The following is a 12859-nucleotide window of genomic DNA, read 5'->3' on the forward strand; positions in this document are numbered from 1 at the left end:
AGATAGATGATAAATAGATATATAGATGGATATATGATAGATAGATAATAGGATAGATAGATGGATAGACAATAGATAGATAGATAGATAGATAGATAGATAGATAGATAGATAATAGGATGGATAGATACATAGAGATAAGAAATTTTAACCCACTGAGTCCAGTTAGTGCTGCCCACGTGTGTGTGTATATAAGGTCATCTTCCAGGACACAGGTAACTTACCAGTGGCCACATCCTCTGACAATAGCTCCCCAACTGGGAGTGAGCAAGTCTTTGTTTTCTAGATTAAATGTAGGGTCATTTGCACGTACCAAAGTAATTCTTTTTCTTATAGACTTCTTCAGGCTGATCATTTGTGATTCTTTATAGCAGCTACCAATAGAAGATAAATTCCAAAGGCATTAATTTAGATCTTTTTGCAAAGGAATTAACCAAAGGGAGCCTCGGGGAATATGTTGAGAATGAACTTTCACCATCTGATGTGTTTCAGGAATGTAGCTGATACGGCAGAGAGAGTATTCCTCTTCTGTGGGGTCATCATCATCTGTGTGTGTTCTTACTAATAATGCATCTTTCTCTGCCAGCTCAGGAAGGATGCTGGAGGTAAACATAATGTGAGATAGCCTGCAGTAAATTCAGCAAAGTGATGCTTACCAGAGAACTGGAGAGTGGCCTGTGTGAAATAGCCCTATGCTGCTCTCTTAGACATCCATGTGTGAGCCCCTTGATTCTTACAAGGGTATGAAATCATCATTCAGAATAAGAATACCATAACGGACCCAGTGAGACTGCTCTGAGACCCTGTTTTGATTTGAATGGAGAGTGAATGCAGGAGGATGTGTGGGTATAATAGCTGTTGGCCAACCACCAACCTTAGAAAGATTTTCAGGGTTAAATGAGAGTGGGAGAATTCAGGCAGCTCTTATGAGGAGGCAAAAAAAGTTACAGTAGGGAGTTGAGAGGAATTCTGAGGAAGCAGAGAGGGTAAGGGTCCTGGTAGCAAGAGTTTCAATCCGGGATTGAACGGACTCTAAACAGACTGAAAGACTTGTCAGATAGAAATGTTCCAAATCACAGACAAAAGACTTCCCTCTCCATGTGACATGGCCTGGCGGGCTAGATAAAGGTTCCTGGCATGCTGACTTTCATTTAAAACAAGCAAACAAGCAAGCAAACAAGCAAGCAAGCAAAGCAGGACAGTCCGTGGTGACACTTACCCAGAAAGAGCGGAGAGACAATTGGCTAAAGCATGAAGAAGGGAAAACAGATGCAGAGATGAGCAAATAGAATTCTCCAGAGTGCTGGGACTAAGGCAGAGGTCAGGGAACCACCACTTGGAATTTCCGATTTAGTTAGGGGCCGGATATAGCAGGGTAGACTCTGTCAGCAAGGCTTTCTTTGTTAGTTTAAGTTGAGCAGCTTACTCCAAGCTATTTCCCCATACCCAGGAGCATTTTGCAAGTTAACTCTCTCTTTTCTTTCTCCCAGTGAATCACTCTGCTAGTGGGCCTGACTTAAGGTGGTGGCGGCAGCAAATTCCACCAGCCCCTTTTATGTTCCTGGTGGGGGGTTCCTGTGGAGTTAATTACCCTCAAGGGTTGCAGGGGAGGTCAGTAGGGACACTGATACTTTGCTGCTCCCTTCCTAGCTCTTGAATGAGATAACAAGGGTGCTCCCTCATGAGGAGAGGGGCAAAGGGCTCCATAGCACAGCTCTGTGTGTGTAGTAATAGTAAGGAACCATCTTTCCTTCGACTCCCCTTGTCCCATCTTGAGGAAGAGGCATGAAAGACAACTGGATTACTCAACCGTCTTTATCTATCTGTCTTGCAGTGACCAAGGAGTTCCGGACCCTTTTTAGTAAGACCCTAAGTCTGTTTGAACACCAGATATTGCTGCGGTAGTGACGAGCCTTCAACAACTCAGGGATTGGGGAATTGACAGAGTCCCCAAATGAGTCACTCTACGTGACTTTTCTATCTGCAGGAGTAAAACTTAATTCTCTGGGTCAAGAGAGGGGCAAGACTAAACTTTCTGGGACTGACAAAAGAGGTAACACATACACACACACGTTTCAGGTCTCTTTATCATCTTTCTCGCCTGCTCTTTTTTTCCTACCTCTATCCAGATGTAACCATTCTGTCTCTCTTGATCATTTCCTTCTAACTAACTTTATTTTTATTCCTGGAAGCTTATATACCCCAGGAAAATCTTTCAAGCAGCATAAAACTTACAATGTGTCTACACTTTATTTTCAAGTGAATGATTACAATGAATATAAATAAAAAACAGCATATTTTCCTCATCTCTTGCATGATTAAATATTTACATATTATAGGTGAAAACTAAATTATCCCAAGAACCCAAGCAACTTGTAGTTTAACAGAATCTAAGCAAGCCAGGTATTTTTCCTCTGCCAGTTCTTTATCTGGCAACCTGCATTTTGTGGTTACAAAGAAAGGATCACTTACTTTGTTATTTATCTCAAAAGATAATTTTATAAGAGATCTTAAAAGAATGTAAACTTTTATATATAAAAACCAATCTGTTAGCTCCTCAATCGATCCTCAGGGTGCATACCCACCCATCAATAGTTTTTATAACAGGAAGCTGAGGTCTGAAATGGGTGCAAGGAATTAATCATCACCCTTGATCACCAATTGAGCCAACAATAGCCAGGCTGCCATTGTTCCTCTTCCGTGACCTTAATGAGTCCCTTGTTCAACTATTAAAAGTATGTCTTTAAAAATTTAAAATTGTTCCCCCAAGATTTTATACCATAAAGTCATTAATAAAAACATTAACCTAGCCTTCCTAACAATCTATATGTCTTAATTCTTTCTAAGGGTGGTGATTGAATTGTTAATCTACTCAAGCAACAATGCTTGAACAAGTCAATCACTATTATTGTAAGTACCAGTAACACTGCCCAGTGAGGGTCTAGAAACCCCTTGAGAGTTTTCAGACAATATATAGATTATGAGGGATATGGTGACCATGAAGGCAAGAATCAGAGCTATGCTCAATAATAGCACGGGGTCCTCAGGACACATAGTCCTCATGCCTTGCCTCTCCAAGGGTCACCCAGGTGTGTTTTTGCCATTCACCCAGCCATGTTCCATGAATTCCAATTCTGCCTGTTGGTCCCCTTGTATGGCCCCCAACAGCCATGTCAGAAGGTTTCTGAGCATCTGTGAAGCTAGCATTGATCTAATCCAGCATGCTTTGTGGCACACAAGATTAATGACTTCTCTATTAATAGACTTTCCAGTCTGGTTTAGTGTAGGCATGAACTAAAAGGAAAATTAACTAAACTACAATTATTAATTACAGTATATAATATGAAGAATATTATTTAAGGATTTTGATGTTGTTTTTAAACAGACTCACTATGTAGTCCAGGGTGGGCTCTCAAGATCCTTATTCTCTGCCTCTTGAATCTTATAGTTTCAGGTATAACCCATTACACCTGGCTTGATAAATTTATTATCATTTTAGTTAGGGGTTACTTCTTTAAAGATAGTTGGTAGGGTTATTCTTCTCAAAGAGATATAATCCACACTGAGTTGTTGTAGGGAAGTCATTTGTTTGTGACTGGTTGCCCAGACTTGAAATAACCACACAGAAACAGTATTAATTAAATCACTGCTTGGCCTATTAGCTCTAGTTTCTTGTTGGCTAGCTCTTACATCTGAATTTAACCAATTTCTATTAATCTGTGTATTTCCATGTAGGTGTGGCTTACCGGCAAGGTTTCAACTTGTCTGTCCCTGGTAGTGACTACATAGCGTCTCCTTGACTCTGCCTACTCTCTCTCTCTCTCTCTCTATATATATATATATATATATATAAAGCCTGGTTATTTTCTGTTATGCCATTGGCAGAAAGCAGCTTCTTTATTCATTAACCAATAAAAGCAACACATACACAGGAGGACTTCCCACACCACTGAGCTTCAGAGGATGAGAAACATCCAGCCAGAAGCAGAAGGGGGCACACAAAGGGCAGTGTATGCTGTGACAAAGGACATAAGGATGAGGTAGAGCTGAGATAGAGTTACCAGGAATCTTTCTGTTAGAAAGGACTCAGGTCTCACACCATATGCAGTCAGAAGCAAAGGCAAGGTTCTGAGCAGGAAGTAAAGAAATCTAGACTACATTTTCAAAGATTCTAATAGTTGTACAGACAATAGATTGTGGGGAATCAAACTGCAAAGTTCTGAAACAACCGGAAAAGGTATATACTGACAGGTGGGACGGCATGGACTGACTTTGCGTCAGTAAAAATGAAGAGAATTAGGACTTTGATTTAGTATAGTTGAAAGTCTCTCTCTGTCTCTGTCTCTGTCTCTTTCTCTCTTTCTCTGTTTGCACATTTCATGGAATATAGCTTTCAATTTTATATGCTTCTTGTCAGAATGTCTCTGCCAGTCCCATGCCTGTAAGGTAATTTTAGTTCATGATCATGAGATAAAGGATTTTTTTACCTCTAAGCAATCACATACTCACCAAATGGATTCTGCTCATCACTGGAACCTGTGTGGAAATGGATGGGCCAGTTTGATTCACCTCTCTCTGTCTATGGTGGATGAACAGAGTACTTTTAATGGCAGTTTTGCCATGTCTTTATTGCTGGAGTGGAGACTGATGGGTCAATTTGATTCACCTCTCTCTTTCTATGGTGGATGAATGGAGTAGTTTTAATAACAGCTTTGTCATGCCTTTATCACTGAAAAGAACCAGCTCACACAAGAAAATAACACACAGGAAAGATAAGTCTACTTACAAAGTCGAAGTAGTGAGAAAATTCCCAGATCCAAATTCCTAGGAGCTCCTATATTAAGAATCGGGGCTGCAGATAAAACCAACCCAGTTTTAATAAGGAAAAGTTTCAGATAATTCACAGTCACATTCTGCAGTCACCAATAAAAGGAAAATGCAAAGTAATTTCACTACACAATAAATGAACTCAAGGGTCAGGCTGTAGAGAAAGGCAAGGGGGTCTAATGCTGTCTTGTTTTGCTGCCAAACAAACAGATGGATTCCCATCTATTTTCTGTTCTCCACTCTATGTTAACTATGCTGTCATTGCTCCTATGTGGGCCTGTTAATGGCTGGGAACAACAAATCAACCTGAATTCAGGGGAGGGGGATTCTGAAGCATGCCTTGTCTCTGCAGTGCGGTTGAATCTCAGAGGTCCTTGAGTGACTCCTAGAGGGAAATTGTGTCTTGAATTTATTCTATGTATATAGTTAAAAATGAAAATATAATTATGAAAAACCATTTATTTTATGTCATGCCTTTGTTAGTAATGACTTCTGATATTGTCTTCCATGACTTGCAGATTGTTGGCACAACCTTTGTGATTTGATTGTTCACTGTGGGAAGATGAAGAAAATGTGTATAGTTTATAGTTTAACCAAAGCCTATTTTTTTATATTTTCCTACCTATAAAAATCACACACACACACACACACACACACACACACATATCAAGACAGGGTTTCTCTGTAGCTTTGGAGCCTATCCTAGAACTAGCTCTTCTAGACCAGGCTGGCCTCAACTCACAGAGATCGGCCTGCCTCTGCCTCCTGAGTGCTGCACACACCTTTAGTCCACGAATCATATTTTATAAGACAAAAAAAGAGGGAATATTCCAAATCATTCATGAAGTCAGTGTTACTATGGGACTAAACTATAGTATAAACATAAACACTGCAAGGAAGTAAAAATATACCAACTAATATTGCTTGTAAATACATACAAAATTCTAAACACTTTTTGCAAATCAAATGTAACAATTGGTAATTAGTGCAAGGACTGCATGGTTTGATGTTCCACGTCCAATCAGCATGATTGTTCATCTGAACCAATTACAGAAGGACCATTATATAACATCTTCCAACGCAGAAGCAAAAAAATCAGTTGTGTCCAAAAGACTTTTAAAAAAAGACAAAAAAAAAAGAAAGAAAAAAAAAGACAGCAATATCTTTGACAGTGGACATTTTTGGAAAAATCAGTGAGTACTTCTTAAAAAGAAATATGATTTTTTTTCTCTTTGAGATCTGAATAAGATATAGGCATCTGTTCTCAACTCTAATTGGCATGCACTGAAGGTCCTAGCCTGATGTGGGAGTGTCATATATCAATCTGTTGATTTCTTTGGCTAAGCAATAAAGAAACTGCTAGGCCCATTTGATAGGCTCACCCTTAGGTGGGTGGAGTAAACAGAACAGAACGCTGGGAGGAAGAGGAAGTGAGGTCAGACTCCACAGCTCTCCTCTCCGGAGCAGACGTAAGAGAGACGCCATGCTACCTGCTCCAGGGAAGATGCACGCTATGAAGCTCCGAGCCAGGATGGACTTAGGCTAGAATCTTCCCGGTAAGCGCACCTAGGGGCGCTACACAGATGATTAGAAATGGGCCAAAGCAGTGTTTAAAAGAATACAGTATCTGTGTAATTATTTCGGGGCATAGGCTAGCCGAGCCAGGCGGCTGGGGTGTTTGGGGACGCAACCCTGCCGCCGCTCATATTACTACAGATGACGCCCAGACATGTGGCCAACTGAATCCACAGAAAGCCTGAAAAAGCTTGGGAAAGAGTAAAGCATGTTTTATTGATAGTAGCGATTTCTTGGGTCTACTCTGCTTGCTAGAGGCAAGCAAGCGCTCTCATCTAAGAGAGGCTTCCTGACTCAGCTTCAGCTGCAAAACCTGCAGCTCATTAAGAGGTCCTGCCACGAAACACTTAAATGGTGTTGACGAAAAGATGAACACATGCTTTTCGGTTTTCAGCCGTAGCAGGAAGAAAGCTGCCGTTTAAAAATGCCGGCTTTCTGGGCCATCCTGCCAGGGCAAACTCTGACTGTTTGAGGCAGGAGGGCCGGCTACTGAGAGAGGATTTGAGTGTTGTCTGTTGTAGCTCGCTGGCTGGCAGGGACCTTGAAATGCTATAAACATGGCTACAGCCAGAACCTCAGCCATGAGGCTGGAAAGCTAAGGAATGGGCTACACCTAGCTGGCAGAGCCATGCCTGTAGTCCCACTGAGATTGCTTGGTAAATTAAAGACTCATGTGGTCAAAAAACAGAGAGATATACAGTAAAGAGAGATTCAAAGACAGAGAAAATTTCTGAATGGTTTAAAGTGTGTTAAAAATATATGCAGACTAAAAGTTAAAATTCTTAAAGTAAACCTTTGTGACTTCAAGGTGTGGTAGCACACGCCTTTAATCCCAGTGCCTAGAAGGCAGAGACGAACAGATCTCTGTGAGTTCAAGGTGTGGTAGCAAACACCTTTAATCCCAGTGCCTGGGAGGCAGAAACAGGCGGATCTCTGAGAGTTCAAAGACAGCCTGGTCTACAGGGTTATTCCAGGTCAAAGATATACGCTCAAAAAGCAAAAAGTTAACCTAGGAATGTCACAGCTTGGATTCTTAAGCGCCTAGTGATTTAAAGGCGCAAATCAAAAGTGCTCCTGGATAGTAAAAAATTGCAGATTCACAATAGGACAGATTCAGACCACTAAATGAGTCACACTGTTGGATGAATGTACGTAGGCTTGGGAGAGAGAAGAAAAAGAATATAGAGAATAAAGTTAATGGTTTAAAAAAAAGGTAAAGTCTTTAAAGAGACAGAATAAAGTAAAGTGATAGAGTAAAACTAAGCCGCGTAAAAATGAAAAATTCACAAAGAGTCTGGATTATGTACATTGTGTTTTCTTTAAAATTTTTGACTGTGAAGGAGCTAAGTACAGAGAGACATTTCATTATATGGGCTGCCAAGTGGAACCAGAACGGATATCATGAGGGTATGATTTCAGAATTTGGATCTAAGGATATGATACTTTGGAAAAGAGATTCTTATTTTGTTTTCACAGAGGATGAGACCCTGTTCATTTCTTCAATTCCGATTTGGTATGATGGACCACGTCCTCCTGAAGGGTTGCTGTGAACATCTTCAGAAAATTGCTTTGCTCAACTGCCAACTGAGATGAAACTAGCACACAGGTTATACCATGAAAGACCTAATTAACGACGCCCCCATTCAGCAGGAAGCAGTTTGGAGAGAAAAAACTGCGCCCATGTTCCCAAATATAGTTTATAAATGTTCTTTTACATTTAAAGGGGGAAATGATATAGGTATGAATAATTTGTATTGATAGAGATTTACGGTCAATTTTGTTACATGTATAAATGTTTCTGATGTAATTTTTACTTGATAACTGTTTTGTTATATGTAATTTTGCTATGTTAAGGTTAAAGCCTTCCTTTTTTTTGTTTAAACAGAAAAAGGGGAAGTGATGTGGGAGTGTCATATATCAATCTGTTGATTTCTTTGGCTAAGCAATAAAGAAACTGCTAGGCCCATTTGATAGGCTCACCCTTAGGTGGGTGGAGTAAACAGAACAGAACGCTGGGAGGAAGAGGAAGTGAGGTCAGACTCCACAGCTCTCCTCTCCGGAGCAGACGTAGGAGAGACGCCATGCTACCTGCTCCAGGGAAGATGCACGCTATGAAGCTCCGAGCCAGGATGGACTTAGGCTAGAATCTTCCCGGTAAGCGCACCTAGGGGCGCTACACAGATGATTAGAAATGGGCCAAAGCAGTGTTTAAAAGAATACAGTATCTGTGTAATTATTTCGGGGCATAGGCTAGCCGAGCCAGGCGGCTGGGGTGTTTGGGGACGCAACCCTGCCGCCGCTCATATTACTACACTAGCCAGATAAATCAATGAAATAACCCAAAAGATAACACACAAATTTTTAAAGATTTCAAATTATCTCTATCTTCAGAAAAGAAAGCAACTATGTAGAAAGTCTAATGAAGTATATATAAAACAAGTCATAAATGAACTTGACAAAGTTGAGGAACATAAGATAGAAGACAGATGGCAGACATAGATATATAATTGCCTATAATAAAGTTTTTCAACTAATAAATCCACATTAAATAAAACGAAGTATTTATAAAGGTACAAAAAAAAACCAAAAAGAAGCTAGATTTTCACGAAGTGGGACAAGAACACATGAAGGTAAACGTTCACCGCCACTTCAAACTGCACACTTCATGAAAATGTAAGTACCAAACAAAGTATTATGGAATTCTAGAGGGTACAAAAAAATGAGTTTGAATGTTTAGTGAGAAAAAGAGAATTTCGATATAATATAAAGGCACAAATCATGAAAGTATAATAATTAATTAGTTAAAATTAATTGAATGTGCAGTTTCTGTAGTGTAGTAGTTATCCCATTCACCTAACATGCTAAAGGTCCCCAGTTCAAAACCGAGTGGAAACAAGTGCTTACTTTCCAGCCAGCAGGGAGTTTCCTGTGGGTAGGCTCCCCCAAAACCCAAACCTATCCAGTGGCCCCTCCAAACTACTAGCCACACCCTGTCCCCGAACCTGCTTATTTTCCTATAACCTTGGTGGAACTCTGAAAAACAACTTGCCCCAATACTGAGGGGACTTAAGAGGTGAGTGAACAGCTAGCCACATGGTGGAACACCCCACTGTCTAGGACCTCCCCAGTGGGACAAAACTCCAGGCCCCTCCCCCTACACCTTTGGCTTTTCTAGCCAGCCAGCAGGGAGTTTCCTCAGGGTAGACTTCCCCAAACCCAACCCCATCCACTGGGCCCTCCAAGCTACTAGCCACACGCTGCCTAAGACCTGAGAGCTTGCTATAATACTGAGGAGACCAAGAGCATGCTACAACACTGAGGAGACCAAGAGAGAGAGCAGCAAGAGAGCAAACCAGGGGAGAAGACCAAGAGAGCAGGTTGTAGAGAAATCAGAGCCTTTCTGAGACAGTCATTGACAGTACAGAGCAGACCAAGAAAAACTCCCAAACATTCAGACAGCCACTGCAAGGATTGGCCCAAGATGCAAGGATACTGCTGGCCTATTTGAAGGAAGAGATGGGTATGTGCCAGTGCAACAATTCGTCCAACAACCTAAAAAGCAACATGGTCACACAACAGGAAGACTTGATCATCCTAACCCAGAAAAAGTAGGAGAAAACAACTTTAAAAGTAACTTTATGAAAATGATAGAGACGTTTAAAGGGGAAATGAAAAACTCCTTTAAAGAAATGGAAGAAAAGACAAAGAAAAATTGGAAGAAATTAATAAACCCAAGAAATTAATAAACCCAAGAAAACCAAGAAAAAACAATCAGACAGGTAAAACAAACAGTTCAAGACTTAAATACTGAAATAGAGGTAATAAAGAAAACATAAACTAAGGGAATTATGGATATGAAAAATATGGGTAAATGAACAAGAACTACAGAGACAAGTATAACCAACAGAATATAAGACATAGAAGAAATAATCTCAGGTGCTGAAGATACTATAGAGGAAACGGACCCATTGGTCAAAAAAACATTAAATCCAACAAATTCTTAACATCTAGCAAATCTGTGACATCATGAAAAGACCAAACCTAAGAATAATAGGCATAGAAGAAGAAAAACTCCAGCTCAAAGGCACAGAAAATATATTCAACAAAATCACAGAAGAAAACTTTCCCAAACTAAAAAAAAAAAAATGATATCCCTATGAAAGTAGAAGAAGCTTATAGAACACCAAATAGAAAGGATCAAAAAAAAAAAAAAACCCTCGCCATATAATGATGAAAACACAAAACATACAGAATAAAGAAAGACTATTAAGAGCTGCAAAGGAAAAAGGTCAAGTAACATATAAAGGTAAACCTATCAGAATTACACTTGACTTCTCAATGGAAACCATGAAAGCCAGTAGGTTCTGGATAAATGTGCTGCAGATACTAAGAGACCACAAATGCAAACCCAGACTACTAGACCCAGCAAAACAGCAAAGTTTTCATTCACCATTGATGGAGAAAACAAGATATTCCATGACAAAACAGTTTAAAAAAATACATATCCACAAATCTAGCCCTTCAGAAAGTACTAGAAGGAAAACCCCAATGCAAGTGAGCTAACTGCACCCACAAAAAAAAAAAAAAAAAAAAAAAACAGGCAACTGATAATCCCCCACTAGCATAACCCAAAGAAGAGAAGCACACAAACACTACTACTGAAAAATAACCAGAATTAACAACCACTGGCCATTAGTGTCTCTTAATATCAATGGACTCAATTCACCTATAAAAAGACAAAGGCTAAGAGAATGGATACAAAAACAGGATCCAGCCTTCTGCTGTTTACAAGAAATGTATCTCAACCTCAAAGACAGACACTAACTCAAAGTAAAGGGTTGGGAAAAGGTTTTCCAATCAAATGGACATAAGGAACAAGTGGGCGTAGCTATCTTAATATCTAATGAAATAGATTTCAAACTAAAATCACTCAGAAGAGATGGGAAAGGACACTTTTTGCTCATAACAGGAATGATCCATCAAGTTGTAGTTTCAATCCTGATACAAGAGCACCCACATATGTAAAAAAAGTTATTAAAACTTAAATTGCACATCAAACTCCACACACTAATAGTCGAGACTCAACACTCCACTCTCACCAGTGGACAGGTCAACCAGACAGAAACTTAACAGAGAAATAACAGATGTCATGGATCAAATGGATTTAAAAGACATCTATATAACATTCCACCCAAATACAAAAGAATATACCTTCTTCTTAGCACCTCATGAAACCTTCTATAAAATTGATCACACACTTGGTAACAGAGCAAACCTCTACAGAAAAAAAAATTAGAGTAATTCCCTGGGTTTTGTTGGATCACCATGGATTAAAGTTAGAATTTAACAACAATACTACTCTCAGAAAGCATACAAACTCATGGAAATTGAACAGTGAACTACAGAGCCACCCCAGGTCAAGGAAGAAATAAGCAAGAAATTAAAAACTTCCTTGAATTCAATGAAAATGAAGGCACAATGTATCCAAACTTATGGGATACTATGAAAGCAGTGCTAAGAGGAAAGTTCATAGCACTAAGTGCCCACATAAAGAAAACAGAGAAAGCTCACATTAATGACTTAACAGTACACTTGAAAGCTCTAGAACAAAAAGAAACAGACTCACCCAGGAGGAGTAGAAAACAGGAAATAATCAAATTGAAGGCTGAAATCAACAAAATAGAAACAAAGAAAACAATACAAAGAATCAATGGAACAAAGAGCTGGTTCTTTGAAAAAATCAACAAGATTGACAACCCTTTTCCAAACAAATTAAAAGGCAGAGAGAGAACATCCAAATTAATAAAATCAAAAAAAAAAAAGAAAGGGAACATGACAACAGACACTGAAAAAATTCAAAGAATCATTAGGTCATACTACAAACCCCTATATTTCACAAAATTGGAAAATATAAAAAAAAGAACAATTTTTAGATATATACCATATACCAAATTAAATCAATACCAGGTGAGCGATTTAAATAGACCTATAAACTTCAAGGAAATAGAAGCTGTTATCAAAAACCTCCCAACCAAAAAAAGCCCAGGGCCGGATGGTTTTAGTGCAGAATTCTACCAGAACTTCCAAAAAGAACTAATATCTATACCCTCAAACTGTTCCACATAATAAAAACAGAAAGAACATTACAAACTCTTTTTATGTGACTACAGTTACCCTGATACCAAAACTATACAAGGACTCAACCAATAAAGAGAATTACAAACCAATCTCACTCATGAACATGAATGCAAAAGTACTCAATAAAATGCTGGCAAACTGAATCCAAGAACACATCAAAAAAAAAAATCATCCACCATAATCAAGTCAGCTTCATTCCAGAGATACAGGGATGGTTCAACATACAAAAATCTACTAATGCCATTCATCATATAAATAAACTGAAAGAAAAAACCATATGATCATTTCATTAGATGCTGAAAAAGCATTTGACAAAACC

The sequence above is a fragment of the Microtus pennsylvanicus genome, chromosome 6, assembly GCF_037038515.1.
Source record: "Microtus pennsylvanicus isolate mMicPen1 chromosome 6, mMicPen1.hap1, whole genome shotgun sequence".
Lineage (NCBI taxonomy): Eukaryota > Metazoa > Chordata > Mammalia > Rodentia > Cricetidae > Microtus > Microtus pennsylvanicus.